The sequence below is a fragment of the Rana temporaria genome, chromosome 2, assembly GCF_905171775.1.
Source record: "Rana temporaria chromosome 2, aRanTem1.1, whole genome shotgun sequence".
NCBI classification, from domain to species: Eukaryota; Metazoa; Chordata; class Amphibia; order Anura; family Ranidae; genus Rana; species Rana temporaria.
In genome coordinates this window covers 502,766,262-502,779,262 of record NC_053490.1, presented here as the reverse complement: position 1 = coordinate 502,779,262, position 13,001 = coordinate 502,766,262, and the positions used below count along the sequence as shown (strand labels likewise).

Below are 13,001 nucleotides of genomic sequence, written 5' to 3'. Positions count from 1 at the left end.
GCAAGTGGTTAATAAATGTGGTAAATAAATAAATGTGGTAAAGCTCTACTGATTTGCATCATTCAATCAAATGCATGCAAAAATAATTTTGTTTTACATTTTCCTTGCACCTAATTGGGTATTCTTTACAAAGTGAAGCTTTGATATATCAAAGAATAGCCAACGCCACATTACCTACCACAACGTACCTAAAGCTGCAGTCACTGGGGAACCTTTCATGTAAACAAAAAGTAAAAATGATGTTTAAAAAAAAACACATGCTTTTCAACATTGGGGGCAGCCAATCCCCTACCTTTCCTGCATGCCACCATGTCCCAATGTTGAGAGACAAGGGCCTCCTTTTCCCTACAATCTGTCCAAAAAGCCATATGGAGGTATGGTAGATAGGGGGCTTTTAGGAATCTGGATGACCCTTTACAATAAGGGCGCCCCCAAAAAATATACTGCTCCCATCAAGGAAATACATTAGTAAAGGTCACCACCAACACAGTGAGAAAGTCCTTTATTAAAAAGTAAATTCAAAAAATATAAACAATGTCCCTCCATGTAAGGCCATCGCCAATCATTTCATCTACTGATGTAGATCCCTCATCAATAACAACGACTCTCAATCTGACGATGTTTCCCTGCCACCACTTGATGAGACTGCCCCGCTGCACTGTCGCTACTAAATGGCAGATCACTGGAATGTAAACATAGCAGCGGGTATCTCAAATGACATCATTGATCAAATACAGTCATAACCCTGTTTTCCCAAAATGTTGAAGGACAAGGGCTAAAAATTTGACAGGTGGACCTGATTATAAGCCCTGTGAAAGGGGCCCTACAGTCATCGCTAAGTTAGGATATCATGTAGAAAGTTGTTCAACACTTCACTCACAGTCCACCAATTTACACTGCAGATCTTTAATCCCTTACACTCCCATTGCTCCAGGCTGCTGAAGCGGATAACCTAAAATTAATATGAGTTGTAGTACCAAAAAGATAATTTGACTATTTTCTAGGTCAGACCTCCTTCAGTGTTGTGTCCTGTCTTGGTGTGCTCAACTCTACATTCTTTCCTTTATCATGAACAAGACCTAACTTGGCACCATGCAGCTGAGCTCTTGGCTAGTGCCTGCCCAGATTGTGATGGACAGAATATTACTAGATCTTAGGTTTATAGACATTGGCCCAGATTCTCGTAGATGGGCATAAAACTGCGGCGTAACGTATGTCATTTAAGTTATGCCGCCGCAAGTTTTACAGGCAAGTGCTTTATTCACAAAGAACTTGCCTGTAAAGTTCCGGCGGCGTAGCGTAAATCCCCCGGCGCAAGCCCTCCTAATTCAAATGAGCTGGGTAGGGGGCCTAGTGCATTTAAAATAGGCGCGTTCCCACGCCGAACGTACTGTGCATTCGCCGTCCCTAAAATTTCCCGACGTGCATTGCGCTAAATGACGTCGCAAGGACGTCATTGGTTTCAACGTGAACGTAAATGGCGTCCAGCCCCATTCACGGACGACTTACGCAAACGACGCAAATGTTTAAATTTCGACGCGGGAACGACGGCCATACTTAACATTGGTTGCCCCTCATATAGCAGGGGCAACTTTACGCGTCGCAAATCTAACGTAAACGTCGTAACTTCACTGCGTCGACCGCGCGTACGTTCGGGAATTCGCATATTTTGCTAATTTGCATACTCGACGGGGAGATCCGACAGCGTAAGAGCCTTACGCCTGTCGGATCTAATGGTTATCTATGCGTAACTGATTCTAAGAATCAGTCGCATAGATACGACGGCCCAGATTAGGACTTAAGACGGCGTACATTGCGTTGTGCCGTCGTAAGCCCTTTGAGAATCTGGGCCATTATGCCTATCCCATGCCAATAGCAGATTATCCATCATTCTCACGCTTCCCAGTCACGACCATCTCTGTACTCCCAACCTCTCTGTCACCTTAATTTACCTCCTTCCCCTCCAGATATAACTGCATTACATTAGGACTAGTTTTTTTTTAGGGTACATAAGATGTGATAATTGTCCATACACTTGTAATTAACTGTTGTACTTTCAAACCCCATTCTTTTGTGAATTTATTATTTTCAGCTGCTTACCATAAACTGAGGACCAATGATTCTTCATGCTTGCCTCAATACCACAGATGGGTCATGTTGAATGGCCCCAGGGAAGACCAGCCTATCGCGAGTTGGAGGAAGATGGGGGAACCTGGAATCCAACTACCTGGCACCTTCTCATCTATTGACCACCCAGGGAAAACTAAGAACACCATCATCAGATATTGCTAAGGTGGACGTTGCCCACACCTCCGACAGTGTCTATCTGGAGAAAGGCTACAAATGCTGTGCTACCCATGTATAAGTTGACTTATTAAAGCAGGAATTGTCCCAACAAATCTGATAAGGTTTGGTTGGCTTGGATAGATGCTCAGGGGCAGTCAACATCTGAAGGGCCCAGATTCAGGTAGCCTTGCGCTTTTTTTACGTAGGCGCAGGGCACCGTTTTTGCCCTGCGCCCCCGCAAATTTTCTGCGCTACCCGCGATTCACGGAGCAGCAGCTCCGTAAATTGCGTGGGGGCTCCGGCAAAATGCCCGGCGTAAGCGCGCGCAATTTAAATGATCCCGTAGGGGGCGGGAATCATTTAAATTAGGCGCGTTCCCGCGCCGAGCGTAGGGAGCATGCTCCGTCGGGAAACTTTCCCGACGTGCATTGCGGTAAATGACGTCGCAAGGACGTCATTTGCTTCAAAGTGAACGTGAATGGCGTCCAGTGCCATTCACGATTCACTTACGCAAACGACGTAAATTTCAAATTTCGCGACGCGGGAATGACGGGTATACTTCAGCATTGGCTGCCCCTGCTATTAGAAGGGGCAGCCTTACGCAAAAACCGACGTACGCAAACGACGTAAACTGCGTACGCAGGGCTCGCGTAGGGTAGTGAATTGGCGTTAGTATGCAATTTGCATACTATACACTGACCACTACCGGAACGCCCCCTAGCGGCCATCGCAAGAATGCAGCCTAAGATATGCGGGCATAAGAGCCTTATGCCACGCATATCTTAGGCTGCAGTCAGCGCAACAAGCTTTCTGAATACAGAACACTCTTTACGCCCGGGCAAGTAAGCAATTGCGCTGCGTAACTATGGTTACGCAGGCGCAATTGCTCTCTGAATCCGGGCCAAGGAGTATAATTGAATCCTTTATGTCTCCTGCCTTTTTCTCATATACCTGAATTACTTGGGGCTTTTGATGCTTGCTATGGTTACCCTGCCCAGGGCTTCGGCCTTAAAGTACCTTATGTGCTTTCCATCACCTCTGCTTTTTTTTTTACAAGGATACACACGGTATCTATATTAACTAGTGGTCTTGAGTTCTGGTTATGCACTTTTCTTTGATACATTATCTCTTTACGTGTAATACGTTCCCATCATGCACCCTATTGTGATATCTGTATTGATTTCACATTACATTACTGATTGTATTATGTACAGTACATACCTTTTAATAAACCCTACTTCTGTTAAAAAAAAAACAAAACACTGCCATCCTTCCTCAAGGCCATCAAGGTAATATGCACACGTGCATGCCAACATGCTTTCCTATGACCGCGGAAATGCATAAACTCGCAAAGATCAGGCCATACAGGGAAATCCATAATAGAGATAATCCACGTAAAGCTCCCCACAAACCCCATGTTAAACATTTGCAAGTTCCTGTGCTAGACAAGGGTCCAAGTAACAACAGCAATTGAGAGCTGGTTTTCAAATTTTCAGACGGAAAAATTTAATAAATTGGACAACCGTGGCAGTTATGTCATAATTAGCACCCTACACTCTATAAAAGTATTTTAACAGTAATGGGATAATCCTACACTGCCTGATTATAGATGGTCTGCTAACAATTTTACAGTCTGTCAAACAAACTTCTGAAATGTTGAAAAACTCTAATGCATAGACAAGGGGTGTCAAACTCAGTTTCATTGTGGGCCTCAGCAGCACTATGGTCACCCTCAAAGGGCCAGTTGTATCTGGAAGACTATATAAATGTATTAAATATCATATTAAATAATTGCCTCTGCATTCAATTATTACTGGTTATAGTAATAGACTTAAGCTGCGAAGGAGAGGTGCAGAATGTCACAGACATTGGCATCCGCTCCATAGGGCAAGGGGGGGGCAATTGACCCCCTCTGGAAAATCAAGAAGGTGTTGAAGAGTCTCGCGGCCGCGGGCTGTCTGAGCGGTCCCGGGCCGGATGTCACACAGGCACAGCGAGCAGAGTGAAGCCACCTCCCCCTCCACTGTTTATGTGTACACAGGGGGAGGAAACCTGCTGTGCCTGTTGCACGCTGATGGCTGATCTGAGGTACTGAATGGGATGGGGGAGGGGTGTCGTCTGTGCTGAAGGGGGGGTTTGTGCTGAATGGGGAGTCCATCTGTGCTGAAGGGGGACTCTGAACTGAAGGGGGTATGTGCTAAAGGGGGGTTTCATCTGTGCTGAAGGGGGGTCTGTGCTTAAAGGGGGTCATCTGTGCTGAAGGGGGGGGTCTGTGCTGAATGGAGGGGTCTGTGCTGAAGGTGGGTCCATCTGTGCTGAATTAAGGGGTCTGTGCAGAATAGGGGGGGTCTGTGCTGAAGGGGGGGTCCATCTGTGCTGAATGGAGGGGTCTGTGCTGAAGGGGGGGTCCATCTGTGCTGAAGGGGGGTCTGTACCTCAAGAGCTATTTCACACTGCCAGATGGCTGCATTATTGGTAAAGCGGCGCTAAAAAGCACCACTTTACCATAGTTTTAGCTGTGCTATTCGGCCGCTAGCGGGGCACTTTTAACCCCTGCTAGCATTTGAAGAAAGGGTTAAATGAGACTGTGTATCGCCGCTGCCGAAGCGCCCCCTCCCCCCTAAAAATAATTCAGCGGACACCAATGGGCAAAGAGCCTACTCCCACTCCTGTAGCAGATAATGCAAGTCTGAAAAAGAGGGTTGCACACCGCTGGTATAATCCAAAAGAAACTTTTTTGGAGACTGCTCAGACAGAACATAGTTCTGCCTTGTGTCCTTTCGAGGTGTACAACCCTCCTTTTCAACTGGCATAGAGTTGTACGTCCAGAGCACCCCATCCCCCTTACATCAGATGTCAAGAGCCCTCCCACCTTTAGAAGTCAAGAGTCCTCCACCCTTCCTTACATCACAGTGCAACTGGGAAACAGATTGTGGAGGTCTGGAGGATGACCAAAGGAGGGCTGAAGTCAGTTACCGGAGTCCGCTAAATCCTGGGACCAGGGGAGACTGAAACGATGGGATGCTGCAGCTGCACAGAGAGGCTCAGGATCTGTAGGAGTTCTGTCCTCATCTCTTCTGCCAACCTCTGAGATGAGGGGGCAGAGACGAGCCTCTCAGCAGCTGCACGGAGAAGTGCAGGATCTAACGGAAATGTTCTGTCACCCTCTCTGTTGCCAACTACTAAGACAAGATAGGGGTGGAGACGAGGGGGGTGCCAAAGCTACAGGAGAGGTGCGAGGGCCACATAAAATGGCCTGGCAGAACAAGCTTTGCCTTGCAGGCCTTGTGTTTGACACATGTGGCATAGACAACCTTTACTTACTTCACATTTACTTACCATATTTATTGGCATATAACATGCCCTTTTTTCCCCTTAAAATCGGGGGAAAATTGTGGGTGCGTGTTATACGTCGAACGGCTGCCTCGGAGGGGAAGGAGGGAATGAGCGCCGCCAAAATAGACCGAATCTCCTGTGTACTCAGCTCCCCTCGCAGTCACGCCCAATCCCGCCTTCTAGCATTTACATTACGCCATTGGACCGGTGTTATGTCCATCATATGGCCATCATAGGAGCCGGGCCAAGGTGCGGGACTGGGCGGGACTGCAAGACGAGCCGAGTACACAGGGCATCCGTCTCTCGGCTCTGTCTATTTCCGCGGCGCTCGTTCCCTCCTCGGCAGGCAGATGGACACTGATGGGCAAGGCTGCAGATGGACACTGATCATGCTGCAATGATGGACAAGGCTGCAGATGTACACTGATAAGGCTGCATTAAAGGGCATTTAAAATCTTTTTTTTTCCTTAAACTACCCTCCTAAACTTGGGTTGCGTGTTATACGTCTGTGCGTGTTATACGCTGATAAATACGGTATTTTACGCATTGGGATATTTTTGCTACTGTGCAAGCAATCATTTAAGCTCCATAGGCCTGATTGGGACTCGATTCCCTCTCCAGTACCAGCAATGGTTGAATGTCAGCTTTTGCGCACACATAGGTAGATTCAGGTAGAGTTAGGCCGACTCATCAGTAGATAAGTCGACCTAACTCAGAATCTACGCCGACTTATGTTTAAGCGTATGCTCAAACAGAGATACGCTTAAACATATATAAGATAGGACGGCTTGCGCCGTCCTATCTTAGATTGCAATATTTTGGATGGCCGCTAGGTGGCGCTTCCATTGTAATCGGCGTAGAATATGTAAATGAGTTGATACGCCGATTCACAAATGTACGCCCGGCCGCCGCAGTCGATTTACGCCGTTTCCGTAAGGCATTAGCAGGCCTAAAGTTATTCCATCTATTAGGTGGAATAACAATGTTAAAGTATGGCCGCCGTTCCTGCCGCGAGATTCAAATTTTTTACGTCGTTTGCGTAAGTCGTCCGCGAATCGGGATTTACGTTGTTTACGTCCACGTCGAAATCAATAGGCCCGTGCGGCGTACATAGCCGCTATGCACACTGGGAAATGTAGGCGCCCGGCGCATGCGCAGTTAAAAGAAAACGTAAAAAACGTGAGGTCAAGCCTCATTACCATCAAACACGCCCCCCTCCAAGACATTTGAATTCGGCACCCTTACGCCCGCCCGCTTTAGGCTACGCCGCCGTATATTAGCAGGCAAGTACATTGAGAATCATGTACTTGCCTAGCTAACTTACGGCGGCGTAGCCTAAACAGGCTAAGCTATGCCGCCGCAAGTTTAGGCACTTCTCTCTGAATCTACCTAACAGTATTGATCTCACATCATGATCAAAGTTTTCACAGGAACAGTTTATTTTAAGCCACTTACTCTTCACATAGAACCAATGACTCTCCCTACTTGCTGAAACTTCACATAAGCCACCTATGCCACCTATGCCATACTCCCCTGGGTTGGAGGAACCAGGAAACTGACTACATTGTGATTTCTCATCCACGACTACCAATGTAAGACGAAGACCTCCAGGTCTTCAAAGAACTATGCCACACCACAGCCACACCATGACTGGTAAAATTCCTCAATCACAGAAAGGTCAGGTCACATAGGGAACTCCTCACAGGAAATGTACTAGTAGAACAAATTCTATGCTCTTAAACAGTTTGCATACATTTGCTATCTGGTGCTTCTTACCTTCTATGAACTGACATGATTCAATTCAGTCTTGGTGAAAGAATAAAAGAAGGATCACCCCCTCCATCCTAAAAAATAACTTCATATCACTGGGCCCTCTTGGTCTTTTAGACTCCCAGTTATTAGTAAAGGCAGTTTGTCCGCTTGGATTCTCTTCCACATGACTCCTTGCTCTAATCTTATTTTATTTTTTTATTAAAAAAGAAAAACTTGTGTGAAGAGCTAACACTGCATGATTCAAATATGCTGCTCATTTTGACATGTTTTGCCAATAAACCACAAAGCAATGTATAGGTTACAGAGGATGTGGGTCCCACCTCATCAGTGAGGAATGTGTCCATCATAGCAGAGATTTTCAGAGCTGCCATATTGTACATATTGTGGTGTAAGGTATGACTGACGTGAGGAGGAGGTAGGGTTGAGTGCTTAAGAGGGGAAGTAAACCCATCAATTTAACAGTTTCAAAAAACAGTTACATGCCCGGTATTTCAGTAATGCTAACTGTGACATTGGTTGTGCTCTCAATCAAGCTGTCAAACCATCCAATGGCTGGTGTCATAACTGATCACATGTGCAGCATCATAGCAGTTTAGGATTAAATAGAGGCCCAGATGGCAGCTTCCTTGGTTAAAAACGATAGGAAGGTTTACTTCCAGCTTAAAGTGTTACTAAACCCAGGACCCTGTAATCACTATATCTGGTCTCCCACAGTACACAGAACATGGGAATACAATTATTTTAGTAAATATTAACTGCTAAATAAGTTTTCTCTCCAGCAGTTAACTGCTTAATGACTGCCCAACGTACATATACTGCGGCAGGGCGGCCCTTAAGCCTGAAAGCACGTACCTCTAGGTGATTTATTTCTTCGGGTCTAGGGCGCGTGTGCCACCAACCCGCTACTCCTGTGATTGGACACAGCGTGAGCCAATCAGCGGGTCCAGGTGACCCGATGTCCTCCGGGACCCGCCGATCGTTCCCAAGGCAGACAGGACATTGGTAGAAGGGGAAGATCTTGTGTTTTTGCTAAGCAGGAACACAGATCTCGGTCTTCCCCCAGTCAAAGCACCTCCCCCACACAGTTATCAAGCACTCCCTAGGAGCACATTTAACCCTTTGATCGCCCCTGATGTTAATCCCTTCCCTGCCAGTGTCATTAGTACAGTGACACTGCATTTTTTTTTGTACTGATCACTGTAGTGTCACTGGTAGGGATGAGCCGAACACCCCTCCCCCCAGTTCGGTTCGCAGCAAAACATGCGAACAGGCAAAACATTTGTTCATACACGCGAACACCGTTAAAGTCTATGGGACACGAACATGAAAAATCAAAAGTGCTAATTCTAAAGGTTAATATGCAAATTATTGTCATAAAAAGTCTTAGGGAACCCGGGTCCTGCCCGAGGGGACATGTATCAATGCAAAAAAAGATTTAAAAACTGCAGTTTTTTCGGAAGCAGTGATTTTAATAATGCTTAAAGTGAAACAATGAAAGTGAAATATTCCTTTAAATTTGGTACCTGGGGGGTGTCTATAGTATGCCTGTAAAGAAGTGCATGTTTCCCGTGTTTATAACAGTCCCTGCACAAAATGACATTTCTAAAGGAAAAAAAGTCATTTAAAACTACTCGTGGCTATAATGAATTGTCGGGTCCCGGCAATACAGATAAAAGTAATTGAAAGTCATTGAAAAAAAATGCGTGGGGGTCCCCCCAAATTCCATTACCAGGCCCTTGAGGTCTGGTATGGATATTAAGGTGAACCCTGCGCCAAATAAAAAAAAAAATGGTGTGGGGTTCCCCCCAAAAATCCATACCAGACCCTATCTGAGCATGCAAACTGGCAGGCCGCAGGAAAAGATGGGGGACAAGAGAGCGCCCCCCCTCCTGAACCGTACCAGGCCAATGCCCTCAACATGGGGAGGATGTCCCCATGTTGATGGGGACAAGAGCCTCATCCCCACAACCCTTGCCCAGTGGTTGTGGGGGTCTGCGGGCCTCTTTTCCTGCAGCCTGCCAGGTTGCATGCTTGGGTAAGGGTCTGGTATGGATTTTTGGGGGGAACCCCATGCCATTTTTTTTAACTTGGCGTAGAGTTCCCCTTAAAATCCATACCAGACCTGAAGGGGACCCCCACGCATTTTTTTCAGACTTTTATCAGTATTGCCGGGACCCGACAATACAGCCGTGAGTAGTTTTAAATTACTTTTTTTCCTTTAGAAATTTCATTTTATGCAGAGACTGTTATAAACACGGGAAACATGTGCTACTTTACAGGCATACTATAGACACCCCCAGGTATGAAATTTAAAGGAATATTTCACTTTTATTGTTTCACTTTAAGCATTATTAAAATCACTGCTCCCGAAAAAACTTCAGTTTTTAAAACCATTTATGACAATAACTTGCATATTAACCTTTAAAATTAGCACTTTAGATTTCTCCCATAGACTTTTAAAGGGTGTTCTGTGGCTTTTCGAACTTGCCACGAACACCCCAAATTGTTTCATGTTCAGCGAACGCCCAATGTTCGAGTTAAACTCATGTTCGACCCAAACATAAAGCTCATCCCTAGTCACTGGTCCCCAGAAAGTGTGACTTTTTTCAGATATGTCCGCCGCAATGTCGCAGTCCCGCTGAAACACGCTGCTCGCCACTATTACTAGTAAAAAAAGTCCATAAATCTGTCCCATTGTTTGTAGGCGCTAAAACAAAATTCACAAACCGATTAATATACGCTTATTGGGATTTTTTTTACCAAAAACATGTAGCAGAATACATATTGGTCTAAACTGATGAAGAGATTTTTTTTTTTTTTACATTTTTTTATTGGATGTGTTTTATAGCAGAAAGTAAAAAATATTGTTTATTTTTTTTTCAAAATTGTCATTTTTTTTTGTTTATAGCTCAAAAAATAAAAACTGCATAGGTGATCAAATGCCAACAAAAGTAAGCTGCATTTGTGGGCCAAAAAGGACATCAATTGTATTTGGGTATAGCGTTGCACTACTGCGCAATTGTCAGTTCAAGATGGAGGGACGGGGGGTGAAACTTCAAGAGCTGAAGTGGTTAAAGCAGTCTTGTGACTTCTATCAGTATCCAGCAGAGCACTGGTTAAAGCTTGTAAGAGGAGTTTTCATTCTCCCCTGATTGTCCTTTGAGGCTGCAGGACCCCTCAACCACTGTCTGGACCGTGCTGATTGGCCCTGTGCTGATCACATGCACTCTCCCCCCCCAAAATAAAACTCTCTAGCAATACACATCCAACTGAGCATGTGCAGCTTGCCCCCAAGGCTCTGTCCTATCAGGGGATAGATTTGGGGACTGTGGAAGAAGAGGAGGATTAGAGAAGACAGGATCAAACAACCTTTTTACACAATGCTGAGGATTAACCCCTTAGGTTCCACAGTGAGTATAACAAGCATGGGAGAAAAAGGAAATTACTCTGTAAAGGTAATAAATGGTCGGACTTTGCAGGCAACACAGACAGGAATAAAAAAAATAAGATGTTCACAGAACAGCACAATATACAAAAATAAGAAAAAACATATAAAGTATGAAAAAGTGTCCCCTGTGTGTCTACGCAATTCGCCGTGAGGCTTCTTCAGGACTGACAAGAGAAGACAATAGTTGAAAGTAGATTTCACTATCTTAAAGTAGTCCGGACTACTTTACATTTGAAAAGGCTAAACAAAGGAGTGCCAGTCTGAATGAGGCCTCAAAGCATATAAATGCCCCAAACTTTTTTCTAAGTTTTTATAGATTGGGGAACATTAATATCCCTACCAGATTTCTTTTTACTGTCTCATTAAGTTTGTATCATTAAGTTTTGATATTTGTTTTAAATGCCCCTACAATGTACATGCTGATGAATGTGCATTGCCTCAAAATCACATGGCTATCTGTCAAAAAATAGTGCATGTACAAGAACTGCCCATCTCTGTGATGGGTTTACTATAAAATAAAGCTATCATGAGAGAAATACCTGGGCTTTCATTCTTAAACTGTATCTGAAAATGCTTGTTGACTGGTTGGTATACTGACTCTTTCTGGCTTCAATACTTTTTAACCCCTTGAACTGGTGTCTTACGGCCCTTTAAGGGGTTTAGGATACCAGGAAGCAGGGCGGAGTTTATGATAATGTGACCGCCATGATTGGCTGTCACAGTGGTCACATGATCGCTTCTTGGCCTTTTGGCTAAGATCAAGTGTAGTATCTGTTCTTATCAGTTGCCAGAGGAGGTGCTGTGCTGCTCCAATTGGGGAGGGCTATGCAAATCCTTTGGCTTGATGGTATCTGGATGGTCTGTTTCAGCAGGGTTCGAAACCTCAAGTTTCTTGGAATTTTAAGAGGCTAGTGCTCGGTCGAGTCTGAGCAGGCCAGAAGGATACTCCTGGTAGGGATGGGTGCTACACTGGTCTGCCCGAAGGCTGGATCATCCCGGCCTTCTGGATATCTGGATAGGATTGGTGTGGTCATTGTTCCTGTCAGCGTCCAATGGAGGAGCTGTCTCCCTGACTGAGGGATCAGAGATGGGGGCTGCACTGATCTGGCTGAGGGCCGGGCCCGAAAAGAAGCCTGTGGTGCATGTGCCCCTGGAGTGGTACTCACAGTGAGTGAGGGTCACTTTGTGTTCAGTCACTGCACTTCCCACACTTTTTTTTCTCACCTGCCTCCTGGGTCAGACCTTTTGGCCTGGACCGTAGGCATTTTTGATTCCTGGCCTGAGGGCCGGCCATTGAACCACACAATGGTCACTTTTCATTCTCCTCTCCACTTCCTTCTCCCTCACGTTCTTTTATTTAAGCACTTTTTTGTCTTTTTGTACACGATTTTGCACGTGTGACTGGTAGGGTGTAGGTCTTCGAGCCTGCCCTGAAAGTCTTGGAAGGGGGTGGAAATGGCCTTCTGGCTTAGTTTGCCCTCTCTCATGGGCTCTCCCTTCTGGGGGAGCCTCACCTAGTACTTGGTTAAGTCTGTTTCGGCAAAGAATGGGGTCCATCTGGTTTGGGCCAGATGGACCAAGTGTAAGTACCCCAGTCCACTTTTGGAGCCCAACGCCCTGGGGGGTCCTTCAATTTAGATTTTTTGTGATGCACTCTTTATGTATGTGCACTTTTTTGGCACCGGGTGAAGTTTTTGGAGTGTGTTCACACACCACGGGCTTAAAAAAAAATAGTGGTCACATGATCGGAAAGCTCCCAATCGCAAGTAGCGATTGGGAGCTTTCCCTTAGCCGCCGATATTTTTGCCGGGAGTGTGCAAGGCGCATACTCTCAGCACAGCTGTATTTGCACTAATGAGCCGGCGCCACGGTGTTAAGGGCTCATGTATACGGGTGTTGTTTTCTTGCTATTACCATGCTTTTGAAACAGAAGTCAGCAGATTCCCATTGATTTTATTGGAGTAGTATAGATCAAAGTTCAAAGGCTGTGCTTGATCTGCTTCGCTTAGCTTTGTGCTTTTCTAACACAACATATCCTATTGAGCTTGGACCAATCTAGGTATGTATGTGCTGTAAATTGCAGACCCCCCTGGAAGCTGGAAATTCCTGTAATAGGCACCACTAATGTAATATTCTCCACTAGCTTCCAGGTCTGTGC

The 13,001-nt window shown here is 45.5% G+C and overlaps 1 non-coding gene across 1 annotated transcript; it reads left to right on the top strand.

Annotated features, from left to right (window-relative positions):
• The first annotated feature begins 11,575 nt into the window (after positions 1 to 11,575).
• LOC120929917 lies at positions 11,576 to 11,760 on the top strand. The gene has a single exon (XR_005747561.1). It is a non-coding gene; the product is annotated as a U2 spliceosomal RNA (small nuclear RNA).
• Positions 11,761 to 13,001: the final 1,241 nt, after the last annotated feature.